At 37.0% G+C, this 20967-nt stretch overlaps 1 protein-coding gene and 1 long non-coding RNA gene across 7 annotated transcripts in view; one reads left to right on the forward strand and one right to left on the reverse strand.

The window, feature by feature from the left end:
- GPC5 (glypican 5) overlaps positions 1 to 20967 on the reverse strand; it is a 1330718-nt gene that overhangs the window by 1094586 nt on the left and 215165 nt on the right. The gene's annotated exons all lie outside the window — the stretch shown is intronic.
- Positions 7034 to 20967, forward strand: part of LOC144287833 (uncharacterized) — a 40251-nt gene continuing 26317 nt past the window's right edge. Inside the window, exon 1 of the long non-coding RNA XR_013355590.1 lies at positions 7034 to 7143. This is a non-coding gene — a long non-coding RNA (uncharacterized LOC144287833). The remainder of the gene's footprint in view (positions 7144 to 20967) is intronic.

A 20967-nucleotide genomic window follows, 5' to 3' on the forward strand; every position in this document is an offset into this window, starting at 1 on the left:
AATAGCAGGTATTTCTATTCTCAACTACAGTAAAAGGTAGAAGCCTTCACAATTCACTTAACAAATCCATCAAATAGTAATAACAAAGCCCCATAAAAACAGTGCTACAAAAAAGAAAACAACAGAACGAAGAAGAAAAGAACCATTCTTAGTACTTAGGCCAAGTCTTAGCTGTAGCAGCCTTCATAGTCTCCCCTCCCACCCACATCCCCATCCCCCAGAGAAAGAGGAGGAGCTTAGGTGAGGTGTGCTGGGATCTTCTAGTTCTCCAGGCTTCACTGCAATTAATTCTCCTGAGTCAGGCTGCCCCAGGACAAACTCACTTCACAGGGCTCACAGCACATGCACTCCACTATCCACAGGCACTGACGTGCCCTCCAGACCAGAGCTGGCCTCTATTTGGAGGAGCTGACCTAAGAATGGGTGGAGGCACTGTGTTCCTTGGACCATATCCACTTAACCCTACACAATGGCAGCACTGATTTGATGTTAGAAAGTGTGAGGAATGAGACTTTAGCTATGGATCTCACGTAGACTTAGGGGGTCACCCCACACCACCCACCACCTCTATTGTTTTAAGTCCCACCTATGCATCTGGCAGCTGCAGCTTTAAGCCAAATCTCTGGTCACTGATCAAGACCAAGTTGGTTCCATTCATCTGCCATTCCCTATCTGTAATAGCCCGGTTTCACAAACCTACTATCATTTTAATTTAAATTAAGAGGAATCGTTATTATGCTGGGAAATAGAACACAAAATGAAAGAGCAGACAAAAGTACTTATGTTAGTAACCAGTTACTTGTAGTTAATGTAATTATTTCGTAACTAGAATTAGCATAATATAAAATACATAATATATTAAGAGCAAATACTTATGCGGGGAGCAAGGATGTTTAAATGAAAATAAATTTAATATCACAATTAGTGATGTTAACAACTTAAAAAGTCACATGATCACACCAATTGATGCAAAAAAAAAAGGCATCTGATAAAATTCCATCATTGTAAGTTATTAAAACTCTAGATAAATTAGGAATAGAAGGGCTCTACTTAAAAATGACAGACTGGTTCTCTAAAACAAACAGCAAACATGGAATGGTGAAATGCTAAAGCCATTTCTTTTAAGTCAGGAACAAAACATTAATGCATATCACTACTATTTACATTCTTTAAAGAAATATATTTTATTTATTTATTCATGAGAAACACAGAGAGAGCAGAGACATAGGCAGAGGGAGAAACAGGCTTCGCACAGGAAACCCAATGTGGGACTCTATCCCAGGATCCCAGGACCACGACCTGAGCCAAAAGCAGCCGCTCAACTGCTGAGCCACCCAGGCATCCCCTCCACCATTTACATTCAAAATTGTTTTGAATAGTCCAGTCAACTGAATTTGAAAAGAAATAATAAAGTATTATGTGATTTTATACTTTAAAAAAAATCTCAAGAGGTTCAGGCCAAAAAAACTAAACAAAACTGAGAGAGGTTAGAAATATGCTATGTTAAAGAGGGAAACCTCAAGTATGCCTGGAACATAGCACTAACTATCTAGATACAGAAAATGGAGACTATACATTCTGCTTCCTTGCCTTTCTAGACAAAATGGTAGAACATTTAGAATAGAGTTCGTGATGCAGCCAAAAAAATGTTTAAGTATAGCTATTAAATAATATAAAACAGAATCTGAAAAAAACAGAAAAACATAAAAAGGGAATATTTAAATTTTTTAATTTTTTAAATTTTTTTATTTATTTATGATAGTCACAGAGAGAGAGAGAGAGAGAGGCAGAGACACAGGCAGAGGGAGAAGCAGGCTCCATGCACTGGGAGCCCGATGTGGGATTCGATCCTGGGTCTCCAGGATCGCGCCCTGGGCCAAAGGCAGGTGCCAAACCGCTGCGCCACCCAGGGATCCCAAAAAAAATACTATAACATTAATTATTCTAAAACTAATATATAAATTAAATGCAACTTCATTTAAAGTTATATTTTTTAACTGAATGTTTAAGAATCACTCCCCAAAAGACAAAAAAGACAGACACTGAAAGGGGCTAATCTTACTAAATATTAAAATACTATACAAAATCCTAAACACATGGTTTTAGTATAAGATGAGATCAATAAACAGGAAAATAATGGAGGGTCCAGAAAATATGTTCTGACATTTACAGAATATAATAAATGATAAATCTGGCAGCTATTTCAAAAGTAATAATTATATAGTTGGCTACACATCTATAAGAAGGTTGGATATCTGCCCCACATCAAAACAACAATAATTTTTATTGACATTAAAGACTTAATAATGTAAAAATAGTAAAACAGATTTTAGAAGAAAGTTTAAGTTACCATATATTCAATTAGAAATTGAGAGATCTTTGTAGTCTAGATGGAAGATCCAAAAATGTCAAAGAAAAGAAATATCATTTGCTTATAAAGAGTGTTAACTGCCTTTGCATAACAGAATATATACTAATTTAGTTAAATGATCATCAATAAATTGGGAAACACTATCTGTAGAGTAAAAGATAGAAAATGGTTAATATTAAGGATATTCAGAGAACATTTTCCAACTGTTAACAATAAAGACAATACAGACAAAGGCTGTGAAGAGAAAACTCACAGAAGGCCACATTTAAGTGTCTAAGGAAAAAAATCTGAGTTATAGAGATACAAATGAAAATGATGAGAAGGTATCACTTTATATCCACTAGATTGACAAAAATTAAAGAATTATGAGTTGCTGCTGTCAGTATTTCAAAAGAAAGCAAACTCCTTTCTGTTATGAGTGAATATAGAACCCCTTTCATCCTTTTTTGAAAACCAGACAAAAAACAATCATCAAAAGCAAAACAAACAAATAAACAAAGAACACCCAATACTTTGGAACAAGAAATAACAGTCCTGGGAATACACTTCATACAAATAAGTGCACCAATACATAAAAATATAGTACATGTATAAAATCATTTTTTTTAAGCTAAAAACATGGGTAATAAAATGAACAGAGGAACTGAGGAATGGTGGTTTCATTCTACCATTCTAGACCAGTGGCTTATAAGTTCCTATCTGGATTTACTTCATGTAAATTCCCCTTTTTATCTGTTTATTTGCTAGTATAGTCCAATTTATGCAGAGTTAATCCAAAAGCATTTCTTTAACATAGCCGCAAGTTCAAGAACCTATACATAATATTTCTTACCACATTAAATATAAAACCTGTATTTGATTTTCAAGTTCCTTTAGCCACATGTCCTTCTGTTCTCTAACACACATCGTGAATATTATGTCAGTCTCCTCATGGTCTTGAGTAATTTTCACTTCTGAGTATTTGCACTTGCTAGTCCTCCAACAGAGAAAGATTCCAAACCCCTTCCCCTCACCTACCCATTCCCCACATTCTAAAGAATTTCTCAATTACACTCCTGACTTTCCTATTTTCTGATTTTCAATGACTTGTCTCTAATACATGCCAGTGCTTGTGTACAAATCACCTTGGGCTGTTGCAAAATAAGTTTACGATTCAGTGGGTCTGGGATAAGGTCTGAACTCCTGCTTGTCTAACACGTTCCCAGTTGATGTCAACGCTGCCAGTCCACGCACCACATGAGTAGTGAAGATCTATGTCAATTTATTTGTAGTTAATAATACCTTCTATGTATTAACCTGTATCTATTTTTTAAAAAGTTACTAAGTGTGACTTTACTCCAGGTATCTTGAATGCTTTTAGTATAAAATCTTTTTAAAAATTTCCTAGCTAAATTAGGAGAAACACTATCCACAATTAAAGATATTTCTAAAATTGTGTCCCACAGTTTGTAAGTATTGGAGTTCTATCCCTAGTATTTGATCTAAAACCCATACAACTTCCATTTTTACCAACACATTTTCTGGAGAGGTAATGGTACCATCTTTCTCTCCCCTTAAGGTTTCTTGCAGTGCTATGCAAGAATATCACTGAAAAATGGGGATCCCTGGGTGGCTCAGCAGTTTGGTGCCTGCCTTTGGCTCAGGGTGCAATCCTGGAGTCCCGGGATCGAGTCCCACGTCGGGCTCCCTGCATGGAGTCTGCTTCTCCCTCTGCCTGTGTCTCTGCCTCCCTCTCTCTCTCTATGTCTATCATAAATAAATAAATAAATAAATAAATAAATAAATAAATAAATAATCTTAAAAAAGAATATCACTGAAAAAATATTTAGGGGATGTATGGAAATTGCCTTCATAAACAAAGGTCCTTATATGGAAGATGGGATCAAAGAATTTTCTAGATCTGGAAAGAAACTGTAAAAACAGAAGGCCAATCTTTAATAAAAGCTTTCAGAAAATGGAGAGGGTTTCCATGAAAAAGTAACAGGTGCCCTATTGGAGGAGTCATTTAAAAAATTGATCTGGATGGTGAAGAGTCTAGAGGATGAAATGACCTCTAAAATTCCTTCCAACTTGAAGACCCATTGATGAGGGTAATTCTTCAACACCATAAGAATTCACTCAATGGTTCTCAAATGTTCAGTGATATCAAGGCAACACATGGATGGTGAATGAACACATGAGCTGAAATGTCTGTCTTTTTCTCATGGTTCCACAGCTCATTTATTTTAGTATTTGTAATTTTCCCTTCCCACTTATTCATATAAAAACTGTGCAGGTAAATCCAGCACAGAAAAACTTGCACATTCCACATACAGGCTTGAACTAATGCCACTTAGCAATATTTCTAATCTTCGAGGGACTGTAACTTCTATACAATATTCATTATGTGATGCCTTTAAAGAACTATGAAGTAAAAAATGATCTAATTGGAGAACTGTGAGACACAGATAAGTTGAAATGAAGAAAAATACTGAGAAGCCTTGAAAGCATTTTGTGACATGAAGCATCTTAATTCATCCCAAATGTTATGCTACGGCAAGTTATATGATTCTTCCAGATGCTTCTTTTTAGAAGAATTTTATTATACCAGAGAGAGCAATTTCTTTTAATGAGAATATTTTTGAATAATATTTGTTCTTGAAACCACTGCTTTCTTTGTTTCATATCTAATGAGAATAATTTCCTTTGATTCATAGGCACTTTTATACTTCTGCTGGTTCAATCAAAATACCAATTAACTATATGCATAGAATGAGAATGAAGAGAGGACCTTACGGCTCAGTTTCAGAAAATGTGCATCAATCGCAGAAAGCACATGATTGGTAACTTGAAGGATCCACAGGTGGAGGATGATAAGCAAAACCGTGGTTAATATTCTGGTTCAGTATCATATCTGGATAGCTGGGTAACGTCAGGTTGGAACAGTGAAAAAATGAAAGAAAACAAAGAATGTATATCTCAGTCATCCTAAAATCTAAGCAAAACACAAATACCAGTCTCAACGTAGAACATAGAATGTGAGGTCCTGGTTTTTGCAACAGCTTATGTGAAATGTTAATGATCCCAATCATGGATAAATATAAAACACATGAATCTGTTTAGAGAGAAGGTATAAATTAGAAAAATATCATCACTTAGAATTTGGAAAATGAAAACTGGACAATACTTTTACTGCTGAGAGTGGCAAGTAAACCAAATATAACTCAAAACAGAAAAATAAAGCATTTTAAGTAAGTAGTCATGGAGGCGACCTGTGTAGCATGAAACACAAGGGAAAATACACCACTAAGGGATAAATGCTTTCACATTACTGTTGCAGGTGGGAGAACACTTAGCCATGGGTTCTAGGAAAATTAAATAAGTTGAAAACGAGGCAATTTTTAACTCCAAATAAAACAAAAAACTTGTATAAGAAAGAAAATGTAATTATTATACAATGCTAAAGTACTAGATAAGTTTTAAATAGTCAAAGTAAATAAATATATGAATTTAAAAAAAGAATAATAAATAGAACTACACTGGCAGAAACATTTTACAGAGGTCAATGGCATGATTTTACAGGAAGCTTCTGAGCAATTGCCCTCTGGCTGAAACAGGAGGTGAGCAATCAGCACATGACTACAGACATCTGATCCCTCCTAGTATGATTAACCTGGCTGAGGTGTGCTACAATGTCTTAAAATGTCAACAAATTTATAAAAAGCCATAGTCATACTATACTGGAGAACACTCAGGTGTGACGTAAGTGCATTAAGCCATCTCTTATCATAAGACATAAGATTCTTTACAAAAAATAAAATGTTTCTAATCAAATTGTACAGTCAGTTCCTGGTTCATAGTAAGGGCACTCAAATCTACCTGGAATCAGTAATGGTTAACATTGTTTTTGCAGAGCAAGATTCTGGCACCAACAAACTTAATGATTTTATATTACTTAAAACAAAATCAGTTTCAAAATCAGGAGAAAGAAAAAATGCTAAAAATTGGAGTATAATACACACATGTATTTGCAGAGAAAAAATATAGATATATTCATAATGTAGATAAACATATATTGGTACATGTATGAAACAAGATAGCAATGTCAGCTAATGCCTGGCCTGGAAGCCTTCCACCTGCAGGTAAAAACTAAACCCATGAGAAGTGAAACTGGCAGTATTTTAGGGCTCTTATGTTCCCCAAAATGTGGGTCTTTAAAAATCCTCTGTTGTCACAAACTAAACATTCAGTATACCAAGCTGAATTGTACTAGGGAGAATAAGTAATAAGTTTTGATATTCTTACCTACAGGCTCTGACACCTGGAAGATCTGGAGCTATGCCTCCATGACATCTTAGTTATGGTGCATCTTACAACAGTAGCCCCATCTTGCAGGTTGGCCCTATCTGGTTCTAGCTTCCTCTCACAGTTTGGTTCACCCAGCTTTCTCTTTGTGTTGCTACATTCCCAGCATGCTTACAGCCATAGCCAAGTTGTGCCATTTAAAGCCATTTGAAAACTGAACCTAGCTAGAGTAATGACATCATAAATGGCATGTTTTGGAGACAGAGTCCTGGCAAGAGTAATGAAGTAGGAAAATGGCAGGGTAATAGTAGGACTGTGATATGGTAATAATGCACATAGTGAGATGCTAGGTCGTAGGCCAAGTGAGACATAAAACAGAACCAGATGGAAATTCCCAGGAGGACTACAGTAGACAGGAGGAAAATCATGCTAATTTTTTTTAAAAAATTAAAACTGGATACAAGACTGGATAATCCAACTCTCTGCAGGTTTGCAAGAGAATTACTTCAATATATATATTTTAAAATTCTTTTCATATTCCTAATTTAGCTGTTAGCTACTGCTCCAATTCTGTGTAACCCTAAATTGTTGCTTACTGCAGAAATTCTCTTGTATCAAAATTGCTCAATATTTATACATTATAACCCCCTTCAATTCTCTTTTCCATTTTTCTGGAAAAGTCACTTCTTTCAGACTCCACTACTGTTGGCCTCCACTACTCCACCAAAGTCTATTCCCTGGCGACTGGTGATCTCCATCTGGTCGCCAAATCCATTTGAGAGTGTTAATCCCCATCACAGGTGTCATAGCACTGCACGTGACAGTTGGGCCTTCCCTCCTCCTTGATACATTTCCAGTCCGTTGCACTTTCTTGGTTTTTCTTCCTGTCTCACTGGTCATTCCTCCTTGGGCTCCTTTGCTGCTCCCCCTCTTCCACCCTCCCTCTAATTTTAGAAGGCCCAGGCTACTGACCTCTTTTTTCTAGCTACACTCACTTTTTAGTGATGTCATCTAGTCTCCTGGCTTGAAATACTGTATGTGAGCCAATGACTCCCAACTGCATATCTCTAGTCTAGACGTCTTTCCTGGACTCCAGACATGTCTAGATTGTGCTCAAAACAATAGCATGGTGAAATTTCTAAAACATAAGACTGTGTCAACTTATTTCTGACAAACCTCTGCTCCCCAGTTCACTCAAAGAGAAAACTAGGTTCATAAACAGTCCCACAAGGACCTGTATGATCTGACTCCTCATTACTTTCCTTCCTTCCTCCTTCCTTATTCTCCCCATCTCTCATTCTACATAATACGCTGGCCTCCTTACCATTCTTTATACACATCAGGTGCATTCTTCACTGAGGGCCTTTCCCCTGGCTATTTTCTCTACCAGAAATTCCTTCTGCCAGGTGTCCTCATGGCCAATTTCCTCTTTCAAAGATGCACAGATATCACCTTCCCAATGAGGTTTTCTCCAGCAGCTCTATTTAAAATAACAACCCACCCAGCAGTCTATAGCTCTCCAAATGTGCTCTTTTTCTTTTTCCATAGCATGTACCACATAATGTATTATATAAATGACTGATTTATCAGGGCACTGCAATAAGCAGAAATGTCCAAAAGTGATTCTAGGAGTTCCATGATAAAGGGTTGGAGAGTTCCCTAATCCTAACTGGAATGCTTCTGAACTAGGGTTCCATAGTTTCAGCTGAGGCTGTGATCTCTGGGTGGTGAGATGGAGCCCTGTATTGGGCTCTGTGCTCAGTGTAGAGTCTGCTTGAGGCTCTCTCTCTCTGTCCCTCCCCCACTCTCTCAAATAAATAAATCTTTAGAAAAATAATGAGTGCCTGAAACATTCTAAGGTTTTCATGGACTGGGTAGCTGGATTTCCTAGACAACAACTCTAAACTACTACCCAGATTATCTGGGTACTCAAGTAATCCCTCCAATAGCAAACGGTTGTGAGGGACCATATTCTTTATCCCATACTATGTGATGATGCATAATTTGCCCTTACTCCACACAGAAGACTTACCCTCTTTTTCTCATTGGAATGTAAGCTTCCCAATGGCCGGTAACTCTGTCTGTTGTGTTCTAAGTGACAGAACCGTACCTAGTACATAGTAGAGACTCAGTAAATATTTGTCTAAAGAATTAAGAATAACTGAAGATGCTTTTGGCTACTGGACAAGGTAGATTATGTTGTCATTAAATAAAATAGAGTGTAGAAGAGAAGAAGGTGTAAAGAATAATGACTTAACTCCTCCTTTGTTTTGTATGTCTTAGGGAGAAATGGTGCCTTCTAAGAAATATTGCAATTGCCTGTGCCTCCCAGACAAACCCATTTAAAGTTCTTGAACTACATTTCTTGGTGATCTAACAAAAAACTATATCCTTCCCATCTGTAGTGGTTAACTATTGCTGCGTAACAAAATACCCCATAATTTAGTGCCTGATACAATAAACATTAGTGCAAGGTATCTTTTGGTCAGGAATCAGACAGCCACTTAGCTAGGTTATCTCAGCTGAGGCTGTCCTATGAGCTGCAATCAAAGGGTCTTTCAGGATTTCAGTCATCTCAAAGCTCCACTGCATGAAGGTCTGCTTCCAAGGTCAGTCACAGAGGTAATGGTGGGCCTCTTGAAAATCTGCTTCCAGGCTCACTAATAAAGGCCTCCCCACAGGAATGCTTCACAAGAGGTTGGATATACAATTGAGCAATGATCAAACCATCTATAAAAACAATTCCAACCCACAACCTGCAGCAACCAGTCCAGAAAGCCAAATCGTAACATGAGCCACAATCTGCCCAGGAGGTAAAACCACAACCCTTATAGCATCCGGCCACAAATGGCCTAAGTTTTGCTTGCCTAAGTTTTGCCCCCTGCTTCCAATTTAATACCAACTAGAGAAAGCCAAATATGCTCCCCTATCCAAAACAATACCCACTTCTACTTAGTCCATCTTCAGCAACCCCATAACAACAGCCTCCAATACATACATACCTGAAGCTTACCTTTTTTTAACCCTCTATCAAGCTTTCCCACATCTCTGCCTGCCTTTGAGACTCCACCACAGTTAAGTAACAGTGACAGACTTTTGTCATAGCCAATTCTGAATAAATAACCTTTGATTGTTCTCACTGGGTAGTCTTCATCTACTGCCACACTCACAACATGGCAGCTGGCTTTCCAGGGAGGGAGTGATGTGAGAGATAGCAAGAAGGAGTGCCTAAGATCAAGATCCTTTTAGAACCAATCTTTAAAGTGACAGCCCATATTTTCTGCCATATTCTATTACAATTGAATCAATAAGTCCAGACTACACTCAGATACAGGGCACTACACAAGGGTGTGGATCCACAGGGCAGGGATCACTGGTGGCCATATGAGAGGCTGCCTACACATAGTCCTGCCTCTTTGACAAACATCTCTTAGCTGCTGGCTACAAGTTTATTTTGGATCTGAAGTACAAATTTCTACTAAGATTCTTTGAACCACTACTCTTAGGCTTGTTTTATATTCATTCATATTTTAATGTAATACTATTTTTTTAAAGATTTTATTTATTTATTCATAGAGACAGAGACAGAGAGAGAGAGAGAGAGAGAGAGAGAGGCAGAGACATAGTCCAAGGGAGCAGGCTCCATGCAGGGAGCCCGACGTGGGACTTGATCCCGGGTCTCCAGGATCACACCCTGGGCTAAAGGTGGCGCTAAACCGCTGAGCCACTTGGGCTACCCAATGTAATACTATTTAAAGGAATGGTACAGGGATCCCTGGGTGGCGCAGCGGTTTGGCGCTTGCCTTTGGCTCAGGGCGTGATCCTGGAGACCCGGGATCAAGTCCCACGTCGGGCTCCCGGTGCATGGAGCCTGCTTCTCTCTCTGCCTGTGTCTCTGCCTCTCTCTCTCTCTCTGTGTGACTATCATAAATAAATAAAAAAAAAACTTAAAAAAAAATAAAGGAATGGTACATATTAGAGCATAACTGAGTGAATATTCTTGAAAATAAGCAAAGGCACATTTGGATCTTTGGCTTGGTGATATCTAAGCAGAGCTCTGCTGTGTGACCATAAACCAACCATCTGCCTGACACTAGTGTTCCCAGGCTGCCACCATCCCAAGCTATTGAGAACTAACACGCTAGATTCAAGAGTTTAATTTATTATTCATTGGCATCCAGAGTGTTAAAAAATATTGAATCTGAATGCCAACGGCATGGGTTATCCCTTCACAATCATCCCAAAGTCCTCTCCAAGCTCCCTATTGGCTTGTAACTGACATTTCACTTTTGCCTTTTTTTTTTTTTACCTTCTGATTTTTATTTACATTCGTATTCTTCAGTCACTGTGCTAATGCCATGCTTTAGGAACCCCTATGTATAATATATTGGTGATTAAAAGCCTATCATTTAATTTTTGTGGTTGATGGAGTCATTCATTCATTTACTTTTATTCAACAAATGCTGTAGAGTATACGATGATGAATTTCAAGTACAGCTTGTGGCATAAAATCTAATAAACACATCACAAAACCACCACAACATCGTGCAATTTTCCTAGTATAAAGAAAAACAATAACATATTAATGTTAAAAGGGAGTCAGTTCATGAAAAAAGCATTCTGGAAAAGGAGAGGAAATTGTGCTTCAGTTACCGTCATGGGCTGAGACCTAAAGACCAGAGTAGAAGTAAGGTGAAATTGCAGCTGTGAAGTCTCAAGATATGAAGCAACTTTATGCATTAGGGAAACTAAAAGAAGGCCAGAGGAGAGGCATTCTCCTCTCACATATAGGAGAGGCCCATGGAGCAAGATGAGCCTGGAGAATCAGGCTGAGGACAGACCCCATAAAGCTTAGGTTGCTTAGCTGATAATGACAGAGATGCTTAAGAGTATTTATAGTTGTCAAAAACAGTGATTAAACATGAGAACTCGTTAGACATTATTCAGATACAATAATTAAACATAGATACTATAATTAAACATAAACTGAGTATAGCAATTCAAATAGTATTACACCAGAAAGGTCAATTTAGGTGGATAATTGGCTCATAATTTGCAGCTATGGAATCAATTATCTGAATTAGTTGGCCTTATTAATTAAATCTTGGGAACCAACAGATCTGTGAAAAGAATAGATTGAGCTTCCCCCCTAACACCCCAAAGAAATGTTCCTAAAATATAAAACAAAGCAATTTGAAGGCAAGAAATATGCTATAGATAAGACCATACCGATATGATGTTTTTATTTACTATTGGAATTCAGCTGAAATTTATTAATATTGCATAATCTGTATGATCTCCATCCTTTAGGTGTGAGGTGGTACAAGTTTGTTTTAAGTGGGAACTGAAATGAACTTTGATTTCTTTTTTAAAAAAAAAGACTTTATTTATTCATGAGAGATACACAGAGAGAGGCAGAGACATAAGCAGAGGGAGAAGCAGGCTCCCTACGGGGAGTCTGATGCAGGACTCCATCCCAGGACCCTGGGATCACGCCTTGAGGCTAAGGTAGACAGACACTCAACCACTGAGCCATCCAAGCATCCCCAAATAGCTAAACAATTTATGAAAATATCCAGAGAAGCCATAGTCCACACTGTTATTCTTTTTTATATAGACAGTTAAATATATATGTATGTAATATTCGAAAGTAACCATCATGTCTGCATATTCATAACTGAATCTCTCTATTTTGTTTATACGTAATCTGTGCCCTGTGATTTGTGGCTGCAACCAATTTTTCAAGTTTATCCCATTACCCCACAACTTGATTCTTGATAAGCCATGTAACCTAAGCAGAGTGATCACCATATTTGAAGGCATTTCAAATTCAAAATGTCCAAACCTGAGTTCAACATCTCCCTTCTCTACCAAAGTGCCTAAATCTTGCTTCTATTTCCTCAAGGTCAAGTTTCTCAACCTTAGGGATATGAGTGGGATACGCTTTGTGGTTAGGGCTGTTGTGCACATGGTAGGGTACTGAGCAGCAACCTTGGCCTCTACCCAACAGGAGCCAATAGAATTCCCAACCCACTCCATGTTATGACAATCAAAAATATCTCCCGACAACAACCCAAAATATCTCCAGGCATTGCCAAATGTCCCATGGGAGGCAAAAATCTCCCCCAGTTAGGATCCGCTCTGCTAACCCTTTTCTTTCAGGTTCATAGCACCAGTGTCCACCACCCAGTTTCCCAAAAAGTTTTGAATATCATCCAGGACTCCCCCTGGCCTTTCCTTCACTCTTCTCCTCTCCCCATTTAGAGATGACCCTTCATCCTAGCTATGCTCCTAGTGCAAGCCTTTATTGTCTCTTATCAATTACATGAGACATCTAGCTTGTCTCCCTACTTCTGATCTCATCTCTTTAATTTACCTTCTATCTTCTGCCAGTGTGATCTTTCAAAAATACAAATCTCAAAACTAACTAAAACACAGCTTTGCTTAAAATATTCAGTGGTTTCCCAACATCTGTGGTTAAGAGTATAAGTGTATTATGTATTGGAATATTATATATGTAATATATACATAATATATTTTTTTTTTAATTTTTATTTATTTATGATAGTCACAGAGGGAGAAAGAGAGGGAGGCAGAGACATAGGCAGAGGGAGAAGCAGGCTCCATGCACCGGAAGCCCGATGTGGGATTCGATCCCAGGTCTCCAGGATCGCGCCCTGGGCCAAAGGCAGGCGCCAAACCGCTGCGCCACCCAGGGATCCCCCATAATATATTATATATATTATATGTATACATATATGTATTTGGTATCTATGTACATATGCATACACGTGTTTATATACACATGCACACATATATGTACAACTTTATATAGGTGTATATACATACATACATATTCATTTATTCTTCACTCTAACCTTATCAGGTATCTGATGCTTTTCTTCCCATTTTCTAGTGAAGAAACTGCTAGATGCAGGGATGAAGCCACTTTCACATTCTGTGAACAATAGAGCCTGGATTTGTTCCCAGGTCTTCACTATCAACCTTGAGTTTTTTCTTGGTAAACTGTCTCTGCTAACCCTCCTTATTTATTTTGTATCTAGCATACTTTCTAGAATATTACAAATACTCAATAATATTTGTTGAATAAATAAGCACACTAAACAGGTATGGCAGGAAAGACAAAGACTGTGATTTTTTGGAGATTTTCCAAAAATTAGTACTTTCAAAGAATGGAGATTTTCAACTGGCTTTGGACCAAATACAGATCAGTTATGGGTAGGAGAGTCATGGATGCTTTACAGATGTTTTGAAATTTCATCAAGGTCTTTTTTTTTTAAGATTTTATTTATTTTTTCATGAGAGACACAGACACAGAGAAAGGCAGAGACACAGGCAGAGGGAGAAGCAGGCTCCATGCAGGGAGCCTGACAATGGGCCTGGATCCCGGGTCTCCAGGATCTGGCCCTGGGCTGAAGGCGGCACTAAACCGCTGAGCCACCTGAGCTGCCCTCATCAAGGTCTTTACCAAAGAACTGATATGATTTTATAATACGGAGCTTCTCTGATACATATATGTGTGTGTTGTTTTTAAATACTTTTTCCAAGACCTCACATTTATCTGTCTTTATAATAATGACTTTGATAAAATCTCATTCCTATCCAACACATAGTTCTCCATATTTTGATGGTTAAGCAAAAATTAGGCTATGGTCCATCCTATATCCCTACCCTTACTAGCAAATCTATACTCAGTAATCTGTTTCCATCCCATGGTTGGTTATATTCTTCAGTAATATTTTTTGGTGAATTGTTGCTTGCCATTTTGCGTTAGGGGATACTCATGCATGATGCCAGTAAGGCTATTCCAAAAAATACATGAACATCTACAGACAGCACACACAGCTAAGGAGATAATAAGACATTTAAATGCGGCCATCAATTTAAGTGTCCTACTTATTGCACGTTGTCCCTATTTCTTCTATTTCTGGAAAAAGAATATAAAAGACCGTATTGCCTTTCAAACTGGTGAGTAAACGTAATAAGAAACAGAGCGCAGTGAATTTTGAAGGGGCAGAGTAATGCATGGAGGCTGACTCTGTGGCATGCATTTCTCAACTGACAATCTCGAAAAGGATTTTCAGGTATGCAGAGATCACCTCGGCTATGATTTGTATTTATTAGGGGAACTAGTAAATAATATGCTGCTGTGCTGTGCAGTTAAGAGACTTCATAATTTCTCTCACCTCTAAGTAGAGATTCCTCTGGGAGTTGAATGCCAGGCACTCTCCTCTCCTGACAAAATAGCAGTTTTCTCAATCAGGCAATTAACTCCATATATTTTAAAAATTTTATCTTTAGCTGACAGGCATTTTAAAAAGGTTTTTCTCTAAAGTCAAACATACTGGAATATTTATTTATTGTTGCTTTGGGACTCATCTTTAATGATATTCTCATCAATATTTTGTATTCAATTTAGTGATAAAGATGAAAACCAATAAATATTTTGTACTCTACTTAGCAAAGTACACTTTAGAAAATCTGCCTAGTACAAAATACTTATTGGTTTTGATGTTTCTCAAAACTTTAAATGTCCTTTGGGATAAGTACCTTTTATTATATTTTGTTATAAAATGGGCACATTAAATTGAAAACCCCTTCCAATGTATATTAATTACATCATACATACAGTCTCACTAATCATGACTTCTACATGGTTCCACATATCTCCAGAAGGCTTTAATTTGAAGGGTCATAATTGTTTATGAATTTTAGAATGTGTTTATATTTGTTTTTTAAGAATTGGTCTAGGAATTATCAGTTACTATATAAGCTATCTTATTTTAAATTCTCAGAATTTTTTTCAAGGTAATTTTATGGTGATTTTAAAATGAAAAAAAAGAAAAAGAACGACTACAGCCTTTAATATCACGCAGTTTGAAATTATCTAACTCTCATATAACACTCTCATTTGCACCTGATACATGGAGAAGGCCATTCATTCAGTCTGTCAGTGTCTGAATAAGCACATATTAAGTACCCTGAGGCAAACAGAAATTCAGCAAGATATATTTAGTGCCATCAACTTGATTTCAGTTGTAGGGGAGAAATGTGTAAAGAAATCATTGCAATACTGTGTACCAGATGCAATGATAGGCCCAGAAGCTCTGCTTTGAGACCGTCATAAAGGAAGTAGATGATTCTCTCTGAGTAAGTATTTATGAGGAGAAGCAATGTCAAGAAACAGGCTGAGCTGGAGCTGGGTTTAAACCTTGATATTGGGGTAAAAGCATATAACAGACAACAAAGAAAGAGAAAATAGAAATCAACCTGATAATGTGAAGAGCTAGGAAATTGAAGAGCTAAGTGAAGAGCTAAGTCTATTATGTGAAATATAATTTTCACTAATATTTTGTTTCCATATTTCATAATATAAAAATTAGAAAAAATATAAACAAACGAGGAAAATATTAAAATACTCATAGTTTAACCAGAGACACATTGTTGATCTAAAATAAATACTTTCCGATATATATTTTAATAGTTCATATTATATAAATATACTCTTCTCAGTGGATTTTCATGAGTAATACATCATAAATATCTTTCTACAATAATAAACAACTTACAAAATAATTTTGGTAGTTAAATGTTATTCCACTATATAGATATTCCATTGTTTACCTAACCAATCCCCTATTTAAAATATATATATATTTATAGGGACACCTGGGTGGCTCAGCAGTTGAGTGTCTCCCTTTGGCTCAGGTCGTGATCCCAGAGTTCCAGGATTGAGGCCCATATGGGCTCCCTGCGGGGAGCCTGCTTCTCCCTCTGACTATGTCTCTGCCACTTTCTCTGTGTCTCTCATGAATAAATAAATAAAATCTTTAAAAAATATATTTATAAATTTTCCAATCTTCTTTTACTTGCAAAAATTACTTCAATGAACATCTTCATACAAGCGTCTTCAAGCACATACCTATGTTCTTCAAGATAGAATTTCTGAGTCAAGAGCATGGAAATCTAAAAAATTACAGACATAGGTGATGTTGCCCTACAGAAAAGTGATGGTAATTTTTCCTCTGTGTGCCAGGAATCCTCCAACATTCAGCTTAAAAAGTGAATCTTTCCTGGAAAATATCCAACTTAAAATCATAGGGCCCCTCTAAAATCTCATCAAGCTAGTAATGCCTTCTTAAGACCTATCAGAAAGAGATCCACTAAACATACAAAGCGGAGCCATGGTTAAGATAGGGGAGTAGGATCGGTGGATGGGAGAAATTATAAAGCCACACATGAAAACTTTTGGATGTGGGTATTTTTTGAATGGACATTTTCACTACCTAGATAGAGATTATGGTTTCACCTGTTTATTCATACATCAAAACCTATCAAATTATACATTTAAAATATGTGCAGTTTATTACATACCAAGAATACCTTTAAAGCTCTTTAAAAAGGAACATCTAATATAAGATGTAATTTAATTGTGAACTACCTATGATGTTTTCACTTAGGAAATTGATGAGAATTTTTATAAAAAAAATAATGGGAGAAGGAGGGAAGGGTGGAAAGAAGAAAATGTTTTTAACACTGTCCTGGACAAGAATGCTTTGATTAATATGAATGGTATTGTGTGGAAACATCCTTTGAGTTGGCCAGCAGACTACCACAGACTGATGGACATACGACTTACATAAGTGCTTCTCTGCTGAATGGCATAGGAATAACCTCACTATGCTCAGTAACAGATACCGAAGGCCAGACCTCCTACATCAGAATCCCTGGTATAAGATAAAGGAATCTGTCGTCTTTCTCATTCTCAAGTTTTCAAACAAAATCTTGAGAACTAGCGTCAAGAAATATCCAAATCACTTTATTTTACTTTGCTTGTCCAACAAGCAAACTTCCCTATAACTTCATCTCCTGAGAAGACAACTTCCTGTCACCAGAAGAGTGTGCCAAAAAAACCCCCACGTTTAGAATTCCATAATTAACATAATACATTTATTTTATAAATCAGTTTCTTTTAAATCTGACACCCAACTGATTGATTCTGGGGAAACTAATAAAGTTGTGTGCTTAACATGCAAATTAAAAAATCAAATCTTAGGCAGTGAAACACCCAAATTTAATCATCCTCTGAGACTCTTGCCACCACCATCTGAATTACAATAATATCTACATGGACAAATTTTTTAAGTTGATAGTTTAAAAATATATGAATGGTTTCATAAATTGAAGTGCCCAGAGTACATATAGTTAAACTCAGGGTATTAGTGGAGATATCAGAGATACAGTAGGGAAAGGAAATGCTGATAAACCAAAGCCAATTTCAGGATTCTATAATATTTCCAAAATGTTATGATATGTTTTCATTCCGTATGTGAGAAGACTATATGCACCATTTAATGAAAAAAAACGGTGTCCATAATTTGAAAACTTGAATCACTCTGACCATTTCTGCAGAAGTTTAAAAGCCACATGCATTCTTTTGGATATTTATATTTACCTGGTGGTATGCTAAAATTCATAACTGCTGGATAAAATTCTTTTATAACCTTTATATATTAAGGCAGTCAGCAAACTAATAATGCACTCTCATAAAACTCTTGCCAATGTAAATCACTACTGAGAACTCGGCCTGACATTTGAATTACTTGAATTTATATCAATGACTTACTGAATATTCAGCAATGTTAGAAATACACTCAATATTAATAATGACTTTGAAGAGAAAGTCTTTACTGAAAACTGCTGGATAGTTTTTGAAATGAACTTAGATGAGGGGCCCTGGGTGCCTCAGTCGGTTGAGCATCTGACTCCTGATTTCATTCCAGGTCATGATTTCAGGGTCCTGGGATCCAGCCCCATGTCAGGGCCTATGGCTCAGTGGGGAGTCTGCTTGAGATTCTCTCTCTCTCTCCCTCTGCCTCTTCCCCACTGTTCTCTCTCTAAAATATTTATATATATTATATACATATAATATATATATACATATAATACATTATATAAAAGAAAACTTGAATGATTTTTTCAACTTAATCACATAATTTTATAACTTCACTAAAATTAAGACTTTTTTCTCAATATAGAGCAAATAAATGACTTTCAGCCTGCTATGTTTAAAAAGTTTATGAGAATTTTGTGCCACCAACATCCATAGTTCTTTTTCTATTTGCTTTCTCAGAAGTTTAGTATGGAGTAGACAGACAAACTAGGACCAAATATCTGCTTTCACTTTCAGTTTAAGAAAAAAAAAAAAAAGATTTCATTGGTGTTAATTAAGTGCATGTTGAAAACCAAGTGCCTTCATTACATCTGACAGGCTCCAGGAAGTTTTATTTTTATTTCAAAGTTTTGTCATCTTGTCTTGCATTGTTTTGTTTGCTTAATTTTGTTTTGTTTTCAACATAAAAGAACAAATGAAAATAAATGGTAAAGCAAGTTTAATGGAAAGATGTCTGTGGTATATAATCAAGAAAAAAGAGTACGTTTTAAAAGAGTCTGTTTTATGAAAAAAAAAAGTCCATTTCCAAAAGGTTACATACCTTAGAAGGATAGGACTGTAAAGACAGATGGGTGGGTGTGGACTGGTACTTGGGTGTGGGGATGGGTAAACTAGAAGGAGTAGCAAAGGGAGCTCCTTTGGGGTGATGGAACAGTTCTGTACCTTGACTGTTGTGGTTATACAAACCTAAACATGTGATCAAATTGCACAGAACCACACACACAGAGATACACACACACACATACACAAGTGTATGTGAAAACTTACGAAAACTGAATATGGTCTCTAGCCCAGTTAACAGTATTGTTCCAATGCCAATTTTCTGGTTTTGTTATTGCACTGGTATGTGAGGTATCACCTTTGGAAGAAGCTGGGCATAGGGTTGAAGAGACTCTATGTACTGTTTTTGCAACCTCTCATGAATTTATAATTATTTCAAAGTAAAGAGTTTTTCATAAAAGCTATGCATTTTAAAAAGCTGCCTATAGCAATCAACAGCAGTGAAATTAAGTTTTTGGTGATCTGTTACTGCCTCGAAAAGTACCACCAAATGTATATGACATGTTTGGGGGTAATTTTGAAAAAAGAAATCCACATGGAATACACTACAATTCATTTGAGAAAACACTAGGGTGGGAGCAGGACACATAAGGGAGTTCTCAGCCTTCCTTCAAGATGCCACAACTCAGGTCAACAGAAGATCTCTGGAGCTGCTGACAAGTGCAGATGTGCTCTGCTGACATGCTGTGGACAGAACAACTCACCGTGGTTCCAAGTGTAAGTTTTGACTACAATCACAGGGCAGTTTGCAGCATAATCCGGAGTGACTAGCACTGAGGGTTGGTCAATGTTATGGTAGTTCATAATCTCTAAGTGATACCAGGAAGGGACAACCAGTAGTATGATCATAGCAGCAGTGGCTCAGAACTTCCTATGGACTGTACACTGTGCTGCATGTAAGCTCACTGCATATTCACAAGGACCTGTGTGGAGCCACATGGAGTCAGTTTCAGCTATGTATGTAATGAAGGGTGTCCCATGATAGACAGTAGCGAGACTTCACTCAGAGACAGACAGAGATGTCACTCCACAGACCCAAGAGACCACTGCAGAGATACTACACGCCTGCAAGTCAAGTTCCAGGATGTTGGGAGTGATGTTTTCCTTTTGCTGTTTCCATGGTCCTTATTGCAGGAACTGGCACAGGCTAGATTTCAGTAAATGCATGGAAAAATGAATGATAATATACCTGAGCATATGCAAGCATGTGTGTGGGGGGGTATACATACGTGTTTTACTGTAAAACTCTGGAAGGCTATACAGCACAAAGTTAACAGTGAGAATTTCTGGGTGCTAGAATTATAGTGAATTTACTTATGCTTTTTTTTCTGTTATCTTGTTTACATTTTCTGCTTTTCATAATAAACATACTATATTTATAAAATAATAAAAGTGACCTAAACCATACAAGGCCTTCTCAATCACTACCTTTGTCCAGGAAAACCAATTATACGTATCACATAATAGAGCTGACTTTCCCATTGTTTAATATATAACAGAATGGCTATTTCACATTTTACTTTGTTTTTTTATGGTACTTAACTTGCTTCATTACAAAAAAAAAAACCCACAGAAACTATTTTAATGCAATTGAAGACACTTTTGTTTCGCTTTTAATGGGAAGAAAAATTGTGCCACTCATGTAATAAATCTTATGTCCAACACATAACTCCAAGGTCTGGGATCATACCTGACATAAAATCAATTTGCAATAAATGTTGGATAAATGAATGAAAAGGCTAAAGGAAGCATCCTAGAATTGAAATAGCACTGTGTA

The sequence above is a fragment of the Canis aureus genome, chromosome 17 (genome assembly GCF_053574225.1).
Source record: "Canis aureus isolate CA01 chromosome 17, VMU_Caureus_v.1.0, whole genome shotgun sequence".
Classification (NCBI taxonomy): Eukaryota; Metazoa; Chordata; class Mammalia; order Carnivora; family Canidae; genus Canis; species Canis aureus.